The following is an 18,521-nucleotide window of genomic DNA, read 5'->3' on the forward strand; positions in this document are numbered from 1 at the left end:
GATACCAAGGCCTCAAATAGAAAGAAAATGTTTTGAGGATGACGATGGCAACAAATGTAAAAAAGTGCTTGACACATGGATGTCTATATGGATTGTGATAAGAGTTGTACAAGCCCCCAATAAAATTATTTTAAAAAGAAAAGAAAGTGATGAAGGTAACATATATACAAATGTACTTGATACAATTTGAGGTATGGACTCATAAGAGCTGTAAAAGCCCCAATAAAATGAACTATTAAAGGGGGGGGGCAAAAATAAGAGCTACTGTACAATAACTAGGGAGCCCTGATGATTTAGTGGGTTGTGGGTTTCACAAGGTCAGCTGTCTGAGCACACCAGCGACAAGGGAAACCTGAGACTTCCTGCTCCCATGAAGATTGACAGCCTCTGCTTGAAGCTATTCCTTTACTCGTGTTGAAGGAACTTTGTTGGGTTTGGGGTATACTGACTCCCAGAGCAGGGGTGGAAAGTGCCCAGGTGTAGATATGGGGACCATGACTACCATCCAGTTTTATAGTACTGTTTTTATGTGTCTCTTGGTATCGGTGACTAACAATATACACTCCTTATAAATAAAAGGATGGAATTGCTTGTTTTTTTAATCGCGGTCTCAGAAACCCAAAGAAGTTCCACTCTGTCCTATAGGTTTGCTGCGAACCATGATCGTTTGCATGGTAGTGAGTTTGTTCCAATAAATAGAGATTCAAATGTTCTGAAGCCCATTATGGTCTGTGAAAACCACCAGCAGGTCCATGGGAGAAAGACTGGGCTTACTACGCCTGTCACCAGTTACAATCTTGGAAACTCACAGTGTGTTGCTATCAGTCAGCAGTGACTCAATGATAGTGAGTGAGAAAAGCTGAAAATACAGTGGAACACCCTGCTGAGAAGCAGGAGGGTCTGTCCAATGCAATCAGAAATAATAATAAAATACTCTTGAACTTAATTACTTCATTTCAGCCATTTTAAACACTTTACACTTAATGTCTTAACTGGATTTGAAAATACAAGGGACAAAAATAGATAATTACTTTCTACCAAATAGAAGAAAATGTGAAGACGTAATTACTTTGAAGAATGTTTGGGGAGGGACAGAATTCCAAAAGATTTGTAACAATCCTTTTTTAAAATATGCCTTCCTAGAGCTTTGTAAAGAGTTTTGTTTTCTAGTCGAGCAAATGTAACAAATAACAGCTGAAGTTACATGTATTAAGAACGTACTAATCAACACCTTACAAAAGTCACTGGCTCAGATGCAGAATAGCTATCTTGCCAACCATTGTTTAATCTTTCTGATTTAGATGCAAACATGATTAAATTATAGTAGAAGTTGGCACTTCACAGCCTTTTTCTTTGTTCTCCATCAAAGCACGTTATCAATATTTATTTCTTTAAGATCATTAGGATTTAAACTAGCATCTTTTATTCTGTCTTAGTTAAATGATGAAATGGCTTCCAAGAACTAGCACATTTTCCAAGGCTGCATTGTCCTTTATTAGTGCCTGGGGTAAGAATTCCCAAAGCCAGTGACCAAAGTCACTTCACTTGACTGTTGCAGCCTTCCAATCAAAGAATAGCTTAGAAATCGAAGGATCTGACTAAAAGTCTGCGATCCTCTAGTCTCCTTAAACCATTACTATTAACTATAGGTGAGTGTATTTTTTGTTTTCTTTGTGTGGCGGGGGTTACCTGATATTTAAGGAGCCCTGGTGCCACAGTGGTTAAGTCCATGGGTGCTCATTTAAAGGCTGACGGTCCAAACCCACTGGCCATTGTGCAAGAGGAAAATGAGGCACTTGGCCTCTAAAAAGATTTATATCCTTAGAAATTGTATTAGGCAGTTCCACTCTGACCTATGAGTCTCGTGCGCCAGAATTACTCAATGGCAATAAGCTTACCAGTCATTGAAGTTTAAACTTTAATAAATGTATTAAAGGTCCCTCATTTCAAATAACCATTGTTGCCTTAAATCAGCATGAGGAAAGAAGGATTTTTATTAATGCAAAGTTATCCCCCAATTCAGCGTATCCTCGTTTCAAGAGTTTTAATACTTGTTCATTTTAATTATTTTTTATGTTTGGCCTTCACATACACAATTTTTCCCTTTTGACAAAAATTAATACATCACTAGATGAAGAATCATTTTCACTGTTTACTGATACTTTATGCTTGGGCTTTTGTGATTAAGAAGTCAACGATAATTGCGGCAAAGAAGGAAAGCAAGCCCATCATTCTCTGCACTTGTCCTAGTGGTTCCGCAGGGAAATGCGCAGATGCCACAGAATCTAACATACATGACAATGACCTCCACTCCGAGTCTCAAAGGGGACCCACGGTTTCTCCCCAACGGCCTGGCTGCTGATGACCTACAGAGAGAGGGAGAGAGAGATTCCTGCCAAGTCATAAAATGAAGGTCTGTAAACATATCTGCATATAATCTATTGAGAATATCGTCTACAGCAGCAATATGAGCTAGGCACATCCTAGTTCCAGGTACGTGTCATATCCGAAAGCATGCTACCAAACAGTGGCCTCTACTGAAAAGGCCAGGAGCGGGCCCTCTGGGAGTCACATTTTTAAAGTACCTACGCTCCATCATAGCTGGAGAAGGTCTCCCATGTCTTTGGGTACCTTAACAACAACAACCAAATAGGACATGATTGATTTCCTGTTAAAATGCATAATTATTATCAGAAATACATAAAGCAATTCTAATAGAAACTACTATGATTTTTCTTTGTTATTAACTTAGCATGCACAGAGCAAAAGTTGTACGCAAACATCATAAATGTGAAATCTGTAGTCATATTTAAGGATTAAAAATTGATGGGATAAGAAGTTTAGGCTCTTTGTTGACTTTTCAGCTAGCTATTTTGAAGAATTGAACTTTATTTTGCCTTCCTTAGTTTTATAAGATTCTATCCCTGGGAGTTTGGTGATTTTAAAAATAATCTAGACAAATCAAGCTAGCCTATTCTTATTTTAAAGAGCCATTTCAAGTCTCAAAATGACATATAAATACTTGTTCAACAATGAAAAACTAAAGCTCAAAAAGGTGACATAACGTGTCCAAAGGTAGATGGTTAGCAAGAAGCAACTGCTATATTTGAGCACAGCGTTATCTGAGGTCATTCTTGTCATTAGTCCACTATTTCAAGTTTCTCAGGAGGTTGAGTTACCTCAGCAAGTATGTCTGAAAGAAAAGGCAACGTCTCTGGGTCTCGTTTCACGTGTCCTGTTTTCACTGCCGCACTCTCACCCTGTCAGTCAGTACCTCTCCCCTTTAGTAACTGAATGGAGACACACATTTGAGAAAACTGACAATAGAGGCCACCCGGGGCTGTAAGAACCATGCAGAAAGGGAAGCAGCAGACTGAAAAAAGAATGTCTAACCCATAAGTCTGATGCATAGCTTTATATTCATCATCTACAAAGAACCCCTACATCGCAATCAAAAGACAACACAATTGATAAGTCAAAAAGACTTAAACACTTCACAAAGGGAGACTATTTTGCAAGGGCAAAAAATGTGTCAGTAAAGGCAATGAGAAAGCTTTCAATAACAGTAGCTAAGGTGTGACTGCAAATTAAAATCATGGGGTAGCACCGGAACCCCACTAGCTGGTCTACAACAAAAATACTGACCGTGTTAAATGTTGAAAAAGATGGAGCAATTAGAACTCTCAGGCATTGCTGATTGGAGTATAAAATGCTACAAGCTCAATGTCCCAGAAACCCATTTCTGACTTTTTCCCCAAGATAAATGATGGCAGATATCTACAAAATGATCTGTACACAAATGTACTCAGCAGCTTTATGCATAATAGTAAAAATTTGGAATAACTCAGATAATGATCAATAGGAAAAGGAATTTTTTAAAACTATGGTATATTTATACAATATTTCTTGGCCATAAAAAGTACTAAACAATTGGTATACACAAAAACATGAAGAAGTTGTGAAAATATGAACAGAATAGGCCAGACCCAGAAAATACACAGTGTATGACAGCATTATATTAATTTTGGCTTAAGTAAAACCAATCTTTGGGAATTGAAATCTGATCAGTATTGCTTCTAGGGGTATTCAGTTGAAAAAGGTGAGAGGGGTTTTTCCAAGGTGATGATAATTATTCATCAAAAGACACTGAATGGAGCCCTTAAGATACAATCATGTCACTGTATGCAACTTCAGCTCAATTTCATTCTTTAAATATATGCCAGGCTAGGCGGACCCTGCACTCCAAGGCCTTTTTTGCTATCATGCTAGTTTCCTACAGACATTTTATTTCCCCCCCCCCCCACATTGTCTAGAGCAGGCATCCTCAAACTACCGCCCGTGGGCCACATGCAACCCGCTGAGGACATTTATCCAGGCCACCAAGTGTTTTTGCCCTGTTTTGGTTTTTTACTTCAAAATAAGATATGTGCAGTTCATCGTTTTTTTTTTTAAACTATAGTCCGGCCTTCCAATGGGTCTGAGGGACAGTGAACTGGCCCCCTGTTTAAAAAGTGTGAGGACCCCTGGGAGGATAAGGAAACCATTCACTTATGAGGATTTTTACACAACGTAATTCCTCGATTCAGATGGGTTTCTACCCAGTGCTGCTGTGGTGGTTTGGGCTTATCTTTAGCAGCATGCTTCCTTTGTCATAAACATTTCCAAAACTTAAAGGGGGGAATGCTGACTTGGTCTCTTTTTAATAATACTGAAAACCTTTTACTGTTAGTTGCCAACAAGCAGATGCCAACTCATAGTGACCCCAGCTTTGCAGAGTACAACTATTCCAAGGATTTGCAAGGCTATGAACTCTGGGAAGCAGCTCACCAGGCCTGTCTTTTGAGGCATTTCTGGGTGAATTTGAACCACCAACCTCTCAGATAGTGGCCAAGCACTTAGTGTTTGTGTCACCTAGAGATCAAAATTACATATATATATATATATATATCCCTCACCCAAATTATATATATATATATATTCCCTCACCCAAAAAAGAAGGCTAATATCATGTGATATATTGAAGGTGCAGTGTAAACCAAACTACATTTTATTTCAGTGATAACATTATACATCCTCTAATGTGGCTATACCATGAAGATTTACAGTCTCAGAAATCCTATAGGACAGCTCTATTGTATCCCATGGGGTATCAAAGAGTTGGAAATAATTTTAAGGCAGGGAATCTGAGATAATTTATTGTGCCAACCTGACCAATAAATACATGTGGCGTTAATTGGGGGGGGGGGCTCAGTGATCCTCGCCTTTCTAGTTCTCAAGTCTCTTGTTTTCTGATGGTCAGACCAGGATGCAGCTACCTTAGCCAGTTCCCTGCTTTAGCTGGCAAAGATCACTTCATGCAAGCCATCCCTGAGGAGAAGCCACATGGACCTACCATGATGCAGCCCTGGGTGCTGGAGCACCTGTCTGGAGACCCCTGCCAGTGCTGAGATGGTTACATGTTCACTGATTCGGCTTTCCTCCTGCAGTCGGCATCATTGTGTCTGTTTTGTGAGATGGACAAGGACTTTGTAGATTGGTATTGGATACATGGTTAATGGGTTAATGATGAACTTGTGGGCTTGGGCATGTTTTCTTGATGTGCACTTAACCTTTGTATAAAATTCTCTCTTATACATGAGTTTCTGTGGATATATTTCTCTAAAATACACAGACCAGTACAAAATCTTTGGAATGTAAACAAATCTGTCCCATCCAAAAAATTTTGGTTTGATCAAATTTCAAATTTTTTCACAGCCATCATTTCAGCCACAATCAAGCTAATTAATCCGATGACATTTTATCAACCTGGTATTTTCACGGTTCCAGTTGAATGCTGCAAGAACAGAAACTCTGACACTGTGTTTCAGGATCTAGTGGAACGAAAGGAAAGCAAAATCAGTCCATTGGCATGGCAGCATTAATTTGTTCAAAAGGCCCATTACTTCCTCAATTTCCATCTCAGACTTGGACGCGTGTCTTTTTGTCCCCAGGTATTTGCAGTGCTAAGCTCTTAGAGAACTAACTGGCAAGAGTGGCCTCGTTCTGCAATAGACATGTTCAGGAATCCGGGCTGCTGGCTAACCTGCTAGGGATCACGTTGCCTGCTGATCATAGCTTGGTCTATGAGCAGGCAATAGATAGAAACATGACCTGCATGGTAGAATACAAAACCAGTCATCTGGAAAAAGTTAGAATGAATGACTTAAAACAAACACAAGCAAATATCATCTGCTACTCAGTTTGCTTACATCAATTAGGGGGCAAGGATTGCCCCCAAAGACAATCATTCTTACATTGTAATACCACTGTTTCAATACTATACATCAACTAATATTTATTAGAAATACCTAAACTAATAGATAAAATTAAAAGATCATTAAGTAAATAATGAATTGTATATAAGGATATTTTATGGTTTGAATCATCTGGTCTTCAGGAGCATTTAGTAGGGAATTTTAATGATTGAAGGAGTGAATGTAATGTAAGAAGCCTACTTTTGAATAACTTCTAATGGATGGTCTATTTTATTGAAACCCCCATGCTTACGAATACGCATAGAAAATGCTTATTGGCTCCATGTACTTGGCATCATTTAGAGTCCATTGTGACTCTAAATGCAAGTGCACCAAAAGGTGTCTCTGTTGGGCTCCAAACAAACTGTGAGGGTTGAATCACACAGAACAGTTACACTTGCTTTCGGTACGATACTCCTAGGATGTGCTGAATTGCATCATTTCTGAAAAATTGAGTTCTATTTAATTTGCATTAGTTACCAAACATATAGTTGCTACTGCTACATTTTATAAACAGGTACAAATGTTTTCAATGTTCACAGCAAAGTTTTCAATCTGTGTAACATTTGGGCAATTTACTTTTTTAAATATTCTAGGTTGCTGATGGAGCCCTGGTTACACAATGGGTAAACCCGCAAGTGCTAATCAAAAGATTAACATGGCAAAACCACCAGCCACTCTGATGGAGAAAAATGTTGCAATCTACATATGTAAAGATTTTAGCCCTGCACACCCCATGAGACAATTCTCTATCCTGTAAGGTCATTAAGAGTCAAAATTGGTTCTTTCTGGTTGCTGGAAAATATCCTTTGCCCACCGCTAAGTCTACAATGATCTAACATAGGCACAATCAAGGTCATAGAGTTACAATAAATAAAACCCTACAAGCAAAAGGAAGCTGAGTCACATGCTCTCATTAATTTATTCAATCATCTATCACTTATTGAGGTTTAAATTAAGCTAGGAAGCCTGTGTTTTCCAGTCCTATGGCTCATGATGAGTTCTGTTGAATATCTATGCTGAGAATTTCTTGTCATGACTGGAAGCAGCCATTGTTCCCTCCTAAACTTGTTTCAATGACATGAGCTGCAACTATATGCATGGATTTCTCCAGATGGGGCAAACAGAAATCAAATTGAATACATCTGTGGGAAGAGATGATAGACAAGTTCAGTATCGACAGCTAAAACCAGGACAGGGACTGACTGCGGAACAGACCACTAATTGCTCCTATGTAAGTTAAAGTTCAAACTTATGAAAACTAAAACAAGTCCATAGAGCCAAACTATGACCTTGAGTATATTCCACCTGAATTTTGAGAGCATTTCAAAGATAAACATGCTTCATTGAACACAAATAATAGCAGACCTAATAAGCTGTTGGAGGTCATCAAGAATATCATTCAAGAAAAAATATTTATCATTTATAAAGAGAGCAAAAGGTCATTAAAAAGACAAGAAACAAAGATCAAAGTAGATGTCAGAAGAAACTGTGAAACTTGCCTTAATCATAGAGTAGCTAGAGAAAATGAAAGAAATGATGAAGTCAGGGAGCTGAATAAAACTTTCCCAAGGGCACTTCGAGAAGACAGAGTAAGATGTTATAAGGAAATGTGCAAAGTCCTAGAGTCATAAAACCAAAAAAGAAGAACGTGCTCAGCACATCTTAAATTGAAAGAACTCAAGAAAAAAATCCACGCTTCCAGTTGCAATCTTGAAAGATTCTATGGGCAAAATATTGAATAATGCAGGAAACATCAAAATAAAATGGAAAGAAAACACAGTAACACTATCAAAAAGAACTATTTGACATTCCACCAATCCGAAGTTGCATATGAGTAAAAATGAATCAATGATACTGAAGAAAAAGTTCAAGTTGCACTGAAAGTATTAGTCAAAAACAAAACTCCTGAAATTGGTGGAACATGAATTGAAATATTTCAACAAGCTGCTGAAGCATTGGAAGTACTTACTCGTGTTTACCAAGAAATTTGGAAGCAGCAGTCAAGAGATGAAAGGAGACATTGCAGTGGGTAAATCTGCTGCACACAGATTTAAAATGTTTAAAATGTTGAAAAGCAATGGGAGTAAGGTGCTCCTGACCCCAGCCATGGTATTTTCCTTATCTCATATGCATGTGAAAGTTGACATTGAACAAAGAAGATCAAAGAAGAATCAATGAATTTGATTTGTGGAACTGCTGAAGAATATTGAAAATACCATGGATTGCCAAAAGAACAAGCATATCTTTCTTGGAATTAGTTCAGCCAGAATGTTCCTTAGAAACCTGGATGAGGATAATTCATCTTACAAACCTTGGACATGTTATCAGCAGAGACCAAACAAACAAACAAAACCTTCCCATCGTGGAGTCCATTCCAACTCAGGGAGCCTATAGGACTGAGGAGAACTCCCCTGTGAATTTTCTTACATGAATACATTTAACTTTTTACAGAATTAGAGACTCTCTGAATGGCTGATGGTTTCGAACTGTGGACCTTGCAGTTAACAATCCAGCTCAAAGCCACTGCATCATTGGGATCCTTAGGCAAGACCAATCCCAAAAAGAGGACATCATGTTGGTAAAGCAGAGGGTCAGGAAAAAGAGGAAGGCCCTCCATGAGATGAACTGACATAGTGGCTGCAGCTGTAGGCTCAAAGCCAAGAACAATTGTGAGGATGGCGCAGGACCACATGGTGTTTCATTCTGTTGCACATAAAGTCTCTCTGAGTTGGAACCAGCTGGACAGCACCTAACACTGGAGTATATATTGGAAGTGGGATGTAAAATGGTGCAGATGCTGTGGAAACAGTCACACTAGTCCTGCACAAGCTGTACAGAGTGTCATCATATGGCCCCATACATAGCCAAGGTAAGTGAAAATATATGTTCATACAAAAACATGTACACTAATATCCATAGCAAAAACACTCATGATTGCTGGACAAGTGAATGAAGGACATTTGAGTCATTTCTACTTAAAAGCAATTATAAGCAATTATGTAGTATTATAAGCTAAGTGTACTATTTCTGTACAATGTAATATGTCTGCAATTTTTTTAAAATGAAGTGTTAGTACATGCAGTAACAAGAATCAATCTTGAAAACATTGTGCTCAGTGAAAAAAGCTAGCCACAAACACTACTTTTTATGTGATTCTATGTATAAGAAATATTCAGAATAGGCAAATCTATAGAGGCAAAAAATTGATTGGTGGTTGTTTGGGGTGGGGTGAGACAGAATGGAGAATAACAAATGGGTACAAGGTTTTAGTTAAGTAAAATTAAAATTCTACATAGTTAGTTCACATTGATGATTGTACTACTCTGTGAGTATGTTTTAAAAGCATTTAGCTGTATACTTTAGATGGTTGAATAGGATGGTATATGAATTACATCTCCAATAAGTGTTTAAAACATTGTGAAAATTAAATTTATATAAAAATGTCTAAAGAAAATATACATGAACACAAAAATTTTTAAGTGTCTATAGTGTGATCTGACATTTAAAATTAGCATAAACAAAATAATTTACATTACTATACGTGAGAGTAGGTCCAAAAGTATTGCTACTGGGGTTCCCATTCATGCATGCAAGCATGGTTTCGTTCCAAATAGAGCATGTTTAAGCATGCCTTTATAATCAGTGGGTGGCTAAAGATAAGCTCTCTCAGTAATCATTTGTCTTAGTTGCATGGCAGTCCCTTAAAAAAAATTCCTAAGTCCACATGGAAGAAGCACACCAACATCAGTGACCAAACTTGTAAATCATATAATCCAAAGGTAAGGAGGAACTAGATTCAGAGCCTGAATGGTGAGAATCTGGCTTACAGAAGACTATGGATGACAGCGGGATCTACACAGCAGATCAGCCTCCAGTGATCTCTCTCTATATATAATAGAGGGATGGGACGCAAGGGGTTCCCAGAGTGCATTGTAGAGATGACTATACGAGATCAAAATGATAAATCTGGCTTGAACGATTAAAACTTGGTCAGTTGATCCCCTTTCTGATTCACATTAGACCTGACTGGGTTTTCAACATTTTCTGTATTTTTTCTTTCTTCATATTGGAGTTTATCTCAGATATGTTTTGTCATTGGGTGACTCCCTTTAATTTTTGTTATTTTTTTTTCTTCAGTACCTGAAACACAGAATTGATGAGCTTATAGAGACAGCAAGTCCAATAAAGGTTTCTCGGGGAGGAGGGGGTGATACAATGCTGGGGGCAGGGCAGGGGGCGGTAAAAGGGAGCTGATGTCAAGGAGTTCAAGAAGGAGAAGAATGTTCTGAAACTGATTGTGGGAGCAATTGTACAATACTGCTTGATGTGATTGAACTATGGAATAAAATGATATCTGTATTAGCTCCCAATAAAATGGTTTTGGAAAAATGAAAAGAAAAAATGCAGTTACCATAAAAAAAATTTCATTCAAACAGATGACTTCCAAGGAAACCGCTGGTCCATTAAAATTCAAGGAAAAGAGGTCAGCTCTGAAGGATATGGTGACTGTTTTTCCGCATCCCAAAGGGTTAATCTTTTATATTTAAAGATCATTTTATTGAGGGCTCGTACAGTTCTTATAACAATCCATACAGCAATTGTACCAAGCATATTTGTACATATGTTGCCATCATTATTTTCCAAACATTTACTTTCTATTGAGCCCTTGGTATCAGCTCCTCTTTTTTTCCTTCTTCCCCTCCCACACCCATGATCCCTTGATAAATTATAAATCATTATTATTTTCTTATCTTACACTAGCCGCTGTCTCTCTTCCCCCAGGGTTTCTGTTGTTCATCCCCCTGGTGGGTGGGAGGAAAGTTATGTGTCTATCATTGCAATCAATTCCCTCCGCCTCCCCTCCTCTCCCCACTTTCCCCCCTACCCTTCTGGTATTAGTACTCGCATTCCTGTTTCTGGATTCCGTGTGTCATAACTCTTACCTCTTATCTGTACCTGTCTATGTACATGCTCTGGTCTAGCCCAAAGTGAAAGGCAGGACTGGGGTGATAATAGTGAGGGGTGAGGAAGCCTCAAGGAACCAGGGGAGTATTATGTGTTTCATCAATGCTATACTGTGCCCTGGTTGATTCATCCCTTCCTTGTACCCTTCTGTGAAGACATGTCCCACTGTCTACAGATGGGTTTGGGGTCTCTGCTCTGACCTGCCTCATTCTCAACAATATTGTTTTTTGTGTGTTTGTTTGTGGTCTTCTAATGCCTGTTACCCAATCCCGTTGACCCCTCATGATCACACAGTCTGGTGTGCTTCTTCCATGTGGGCTAGTTGCTTCTCTGGTAAATGGCTACTTGTTTAACTTCAAGCCTTTAAGACCCCAGGCTATTATCTTTTGATAGCCGGACACCATCACTTTCTTCACCACATTTACTTATGCACACATTTGTCTTCAGTTGTCGTGCCAGGAAGGTGAGCATCACAGAATGCCAGGTTGTTAGAACAAAGTGTTCTTGCATTGAGGGAAGATATGAGCAGAGGCCCAAAGTCCATCCACTACCTCAGTGTATTACCATATAAATATATGTACATAGACCAATACCTCTATTTTTATGAATTAATCTATTTATATATGTACACCTATGCTTATACCTATGTCCAAATCTTTGCTTTCTAAATCTTTCCTGTTTCCTTTTACCTTCCTCCTGCCCCACTATCACACTTGCCCTCTTCCACCTCTTAGTAATTCCTCTCAACTAGATTGCTGTTGCTCCAATACCCCCAGGATCTCTATATCCTCCTCATCATTAATTTTAATTCCCTAGTTATTCCCCTGTCTATGGTGTTGTTTGTTCACCGCTCCCTTCCCCCACCTCCAAGTCCGTGGAACTGGCGGTCCTGTTGCTTTCTCCTCAAGCTTGCTTCCCGTGCCTATCTTATATAAGCAGGCAAACCAATAATAGCAGAGACCAAATAAAAATAAAACAAAAGATTGAAGAAAAAAGATAATAACTAGCAAAACAAACAAACAAAAAAGCATGCCTAATTGCAGATCTATCTGCTAACCTTTATGCCTGTCCCCCCACTAGTCCTGGAGCTGCCCTTCCCAGCCTGAAATCTATTTTAGTGGCTCCTCAGGTCTTGTTTTGGCTCCCGTTGCTGTTGTTATGTTCCCTTCTTGGTTTGTCCTAGTGGGGGGGGTGGGGGGGATTCAGACTGGACTGATTCCTGGCCGTGTGTTACCAGTATTGTCCTCTGTCGCAGTATGCACCGGTGAGGGGCACCATGTCTGGGGCTCTCTGTGCCTCCGTAGCTCCATGCAGGAATGGAATCCTCCGGGCTTGGTGTGCTGATATGAGATCTAGACCATTCCTCTCTCTTTTTCCTGCTTAGTTTGTTTTTGTGTGGGTTTAGTGTTGTCCTCTGTAGCACATACTTATAGGGAGGGGGTCAGTTTGGCTCTGATTGGGGGCAGCCCTGTAGCCCACTCTTTACATGCATTGCTCCATGTGATTAGATTGCCCTCAGGGTTTGGTACACCGTGGTGGGGTGTGCAGGCACACTCCCAAAGAGGTCATCTTGATAGATTTTTCCCCCAAGGACACCAACGATGACCATGGAGGCTTATTATGAATAAATTTTAAGAAAATTGAAAAACAATTGGTGATAAATAGTCTAGGTTTTTTTTTCCATCACGACAATGCACCTCATTGTTCCAGAGTAGCCAACACTGTCCTAGGAGAATTTTGTGGGGAAAACGTACCCTGTGCACCCACCACCCTGAAGCTGCCCCTCCTAATTTGTTGTGGTTGTTCCCAAAAGTGAAGATGTTTTCAAAGGAACGTGTTTTGAGTCCCTCGAGGATGCCAAAGGCTGCCATTCAAAGTGGTGTAGATCAGAGATGGACACACCACCTGCAGAAGTGAATACCGAGAAACAATAGTTGCACACTTGAATATTTTTATTAAATAAAAGTTTCTATGACTTCATAGCAATACTTTTTAAACTTACGTTCATGTCAGTGTGTTCATAAGTGTCTTAGCTGTATTCATTTCTAATGTCCTGTATAATGAGTTGAATTTTTTTTTTAACTCACTGACATCTAGTCATGCCAATTCATAGTGATCCTATATGGCAGGGTAGAACTGCCCCTGTAAGTCCCTGAGACTGTGGCTTTATGGCAACAGAAAACCCCATTTTCTCCCTTGAATCAGCTGGTGGTTTTGAACTACTGACCTCACAGTTAGCAGCCCACCCTGTAACCACCACCCACAAAGGCTCCTTTCTATGCTACTAGACGTGGTTGAACAGCATCCCCCCAAATTTTCTAACCACTTAGAACCTGTGAATAAGACCGTATTTGGAATCAGAGCATTTTTCAGATGTAATCAAGTTAGGATAAGGTTAGGGTAGGCCCTAAATCCGATATGATTATTGCCTTTATAAGAAGGCAATCAATACACACAGAGGCACAGACACACAGAAGAGCCGTGTGGCAGTAGAGGCAGATTGGAGGGATGCATCAGCTAGGCGAGGAAGGCCAGGGACTTCAGGCAAACAACCATCTCAATGAGGGCGGTACAGGGGCTCTTCCCTGGCCTCTTCACAGAGCGCAAAACCATGGCCATAGCTTGACTTCAGGCTTCCCCTCTCTACAATGATAAGAATAAGTTTCTGTTGCTTTATACCAACCAGCATGTGGTAATTGGTTATGGAAGCCTTAGGAAATTAACTCATCATGTACCTGGTATTTGTCTGAGTAATTAATGTTTTTCTTTCAGTATGGCTACGTTGTTGTCAGCATTTTCATAAAATTGCCTGAAATTTTTTTCAAAGTGGGATTTGGGGGCAAAGAAACTTGAAGCGTCTGACACCTTCCATTAACTCCTCTCTGTGGATTACTTTTTTAATTGAGAATATATGCTCTCCACAGGTGTTGAATTACTCAGTAAACTCAAGACTAAATTCTTCTAAAGGAAACATGCTCAATTCTAATTCTTTTCCTCTTGAAATGAGTAAATATTTCAGGCAAATATTTTCATAACTTCTGTCTTTTCCACATCCCATCAGAGGTCTTCTCTTCAACAAATATTTTTGTAAGCCAGAACTCATCAAATAAGCAGTCTCTAATTATAATTATTTTGAACATTTCACCAAATTTAGATATTACAAGTCTAGAACTTCTCATTTTCATTTCAGTTCCCTACAGAATAAAAATGTATCCAATCAAAAACAAAAGCTGCTGGAGGCCACAAAAAAATAAAAACAAAAATGGTGGGTAAGGAAGGTCAAAAGTTCACGCCACAAAAACCTAGGAAAAAATACTGGCAATTTTTTTTCCATATCTCAGCAGCCTGACGGCAAGTGGGAGAGGAGAGACAGTTAACAATTCATTTATTACCTCGTGATTTTTTCTGGGTCAGGAATTCCTACAGACCTCAGCTGGGCGATGACTCTGCTCCGTGTGATTCTGACTGCAGTCATTTAGTGGTTCGCAGCAGGTGAATGAGCTAAGCTGCAGGGCCCAAGAAGAAGACGTGTTGGCAGGAAAAGCTGAGGGGATGGGCTCAAATCCCTGCACGAGGCCTCTCCTGTGGATGACAGGGAAATTGAGGAAATGTTCCAGAACAAAAGGCTGAATATCTACCGAAATAGCAAGTTTTGTGGAGGTTCAATACAAGGAGCTCCGAGGTTGCTTTTGTTAGTTGTTGCCCAGTCAATTCTGACTTCCAGAGCTTCCCCATGGGTTCGGAAGGCTGGGTGTGACCTTTCAGAAACAGATTTCTAGGCCTATCTTTGGGAACATCTCAGGGTGGGCTCCAACTGCCAACCTTTTAATTGGTAGTCAAGTGCTTCGCTGTATCGCCAGAAACTACTGCTTTGACAATAACAGCCCAGGTCCCAGTCCCAAAGGACGCAGAGGATCTGCATGGAAGGAACCACAACAGGGGCTCCCTGAAGACTGACTCAGAAACCCGCTGCCATCCACTCAATCCTGGCTGACGGTTGTTGGCCGATGCCATCGAGCAGGAGCCATAACAGCCCAATGTACAGCAAAGCACGGCACTGTCCAGTCCTGGCCAGCCTCATAATTTGTATCATGTGTGAGCCACCTGCTGCAGCCACTGTGTCGATCTAGCTTGTCAAGGGCCATCCGCTTTTCACTGTCTCTCTACTTTACCAAGAACAATATCCTCCTGCAGCGACTGGTCTCTCCTGATAACGTAACCAAAGTACAGGAAATAAAATCTCACCATCCTTGCCTCTAAGCAGCATTCTGGCTGTATTTCTCCCAAGGTAGATTTGGTTGTTCTTTTGACACACCATGTTCTTTTCCCAGTGCCACAACTCAAATAAATCAATTCTTTTTCAGTCTTCTTTATTCAATGTATGGAGATAATTGAAGACACTAGGTCAGGCACACTTTAGTCCTCAGAGTAGCACCTTGCTTGGAAACACTTTAAAGAATCTTGTGCAGTAGATTTACTCCATGCAATGCATCATGTGATCTCTTGACTGCTGCTTCCCTGGGCATTGATTGTGGATCCAAGCAAGACAAAATCCTTGACAACTTCAACCTTTCCTCCATTTACCTTGATGCTATCTATGGGTCCAGTTGTGAGGATTTCAGTTTTCTTTACAGTGAGTGATAATCCATAGGGAAGGCTATAATCATTTATCTTCATCAGCAGGTCCTTCAAATCCTCCTCACTTTCACCAAAGTTGCTATTATAAGCCTTCCTCTGATCTTGATGCCACGTTCTTCTTCCTATAATCTAGCTTCTCTGATGAGTTGCTCAACGTAACAGATTGAACAGGTATGGTGAGAGGATACAGCCCTGACACACACCTTTCCTGACTGTAAACCGTGCAGCATCCCTTTGTTCTCTTCTCCCCTTTTTTTACCAGTTTCATTGGAACATCTTCCGTGTATCGTAATGTTCAAGAGTTCAATCCCATCCAGAAGAGTTGCATAGTCATGACCACAATCTGTCTTAGCACATTTTCTTCTTCCTTTTACTCATTATTATGGGGGGGGGGTTGTTTGTTTTAACCTATGGGAAAATATACACAACAAAACATTCTCCAATTCCATGACTTCTACATGTACATTTCAGTGCTATTGATTATACTGTTATTCAATTATTATTGTTCTATTTTTCCAAGTTTTTCTATAGCCCCTTCAGCAAAATATAAACTCAATGTCCCTAGGCAAAAATCCTTCCTCTTTCACACATGGTAGCCATTGGTCAACTTTGGGTTTTTTGTTTTGTCTTGTTTCATCTAATGTTTTAATCATATTCTTGATATAAAATTCACATATCATATAATCATTAAGTCATTTTTTAAATAGTTGTATATCCATCATCACAATCAGTTTTAGTGTTCCCTCCCCCCTCCCACATTCATTGTTTGTTCCCCTATTCCCCTCACCCACCCTACCACCAATCCTCAATAAACCCTTGCATGTGTTTTGTGAGTCTGAAGAGGACTATAGAACATGTGTGCTAATATCGGACTAATGGACTTGATCTGGACTGGGCTTGGATGTTTTCTCAATATTCAATTGCTTTTGTATATAAAACTCTTTCTTATACACAGATGAGTGTCTATGAATTTGTTTCTCTAGTCTACCCAGACTAACACATTATGGTACCTTGGGAGTGGTGTACTAGCGAAATCATAAAGATGGGGAGTGGATGTTTTTTGGCCTCTCCCTCATGGTAGTGTTTTTTCTTTGGCTAGCCAGAAGTCAGATATGCCCATGCAGTTTACTGGTTATTTTCTAGAAAGAATATCGGAAATTAAAGTTTTGATTCTTTCATTTGGTTGTAGTCTTTGATTATTCCTCTTTGAAATGGCAAAAATGAATGTGACTAACGTATATTTTGAGCTCAGAGGGAGAAATTGCCATCTGAATTTCTTAGAAACCATGCTGCTAAGGGAGAATGGCTGACAGAAGGTCCAAATGACTGACAGAAAGTCTCACTCTGGCTTGATGCTCTCAAGAAGCCTAATCCCATACTTTGTGTCAATGGAATAGTTTAGGTAAGGATTGAGTTAAATAAGGATTGAACTTAACTGTTTTAAGAAATGAGTTTAGTATCTGATTCTACTTTGTTTATACTGATTTCTTCTACTTATTGTTTATATAATGATTTATAGAAATGATTTTTGGGAAGTATGAAAATAGAGAGCTTGTAAGTCCACTTGACTTGAGCTATTAATTTGATCTTTAAATGGGTTTAGGACATGCCTGCAAAGAAGGCTCTGAAAAGATAAGCCCTACCCAGTGCTTTGGAGTACTCAGGATATTTGCATTCCAAGAGATTTGCCTAGGAGCTGTTGACATTGAAGGAAAAAAATATTTTGGTTTTTTTTTTTTTAATTTTGAACTGGTGGTTTTTGTCAGATGGTGGAAAGAATCTGGAACCATCAAGAAAACTTCTCTCTGGACTGAAACCTGTTGCAGGTTGAAATGCTTGCTAGGTGACCACCCAGATCCACTTGTTGAGTGGAAGTGGGAGAAAAGCAGAAATAGAGAGATGGGTTGAATCTGGCCACTGATACCTGTGGACCTGGTTTAAAGGGACTAGAAGGGAGCAGGTTGACTGGTCTGAAGTTCATGACCTAGCCCAAAGGGACTAGGGTTGTTGAGAATTTGTGATGAGCCCATGGTCTAAAGACTTGTTTTTTCTAGTCTACCCAGACTAACACAGGGACCAAATCCAAAACAAAGGAACAGAAAGTCTGCCTATGCAGTCATGAACATGCAATGACAACAATTGCAGGAAAATCACAGGCCAGTGGGTGGAAGACTTGTGGATCCAGTGGCATTGTAAGCATCTCAGCGCTGGCAGGGCTCAGGATAGTAGGGTAGTTCCATGTGTCTTGTCAGCTGCAATGTCTCCCAGGGTGTCAGCAGAGAGAAAGAGTCTCCCACCTCCAAGGAGGAATACTGGATTTCCCAGAATCCTCAAGAGTCCATGCCCACACAGAGGCCAACTGATTGACAGGCTAAACTCCACCCCTTCACTCTTAATCCTCTCAAATTGACAAAGCATTATAAAACTACCATAGTCCCTACGTTTTGTTTAACTGGTGTTTCTCCTAGTAGTAGACTAATACAGTATTTGTCTTTTTGTGATTGGCTAACTTCATTCAGCATAATGGTTTCTAGTATTCCCATGTCATCCAGTGTTTCACGCTTTAGTCACTGTTTGGGTTTTTTTCTGGGATGCATAGTATTCCGTTCTGTGTATGTGCCA

This window comes from Tenrec ecaudatus, chromosome 2, assembly GCF_050624435.1.
Source record: "Tenrec ecaudatus isolate mTenEca1 chromosome 2, mTenEca1.hap1, whole genome shotgun sequence".
Classification (NCBI taxonomy): domain Eukaryota; kingdom Metazoa; phylum Chordata; class Mammalia; order Afrosoricida; family Tenrecidae; genus Tenrec; species Tenrec ecaudatus.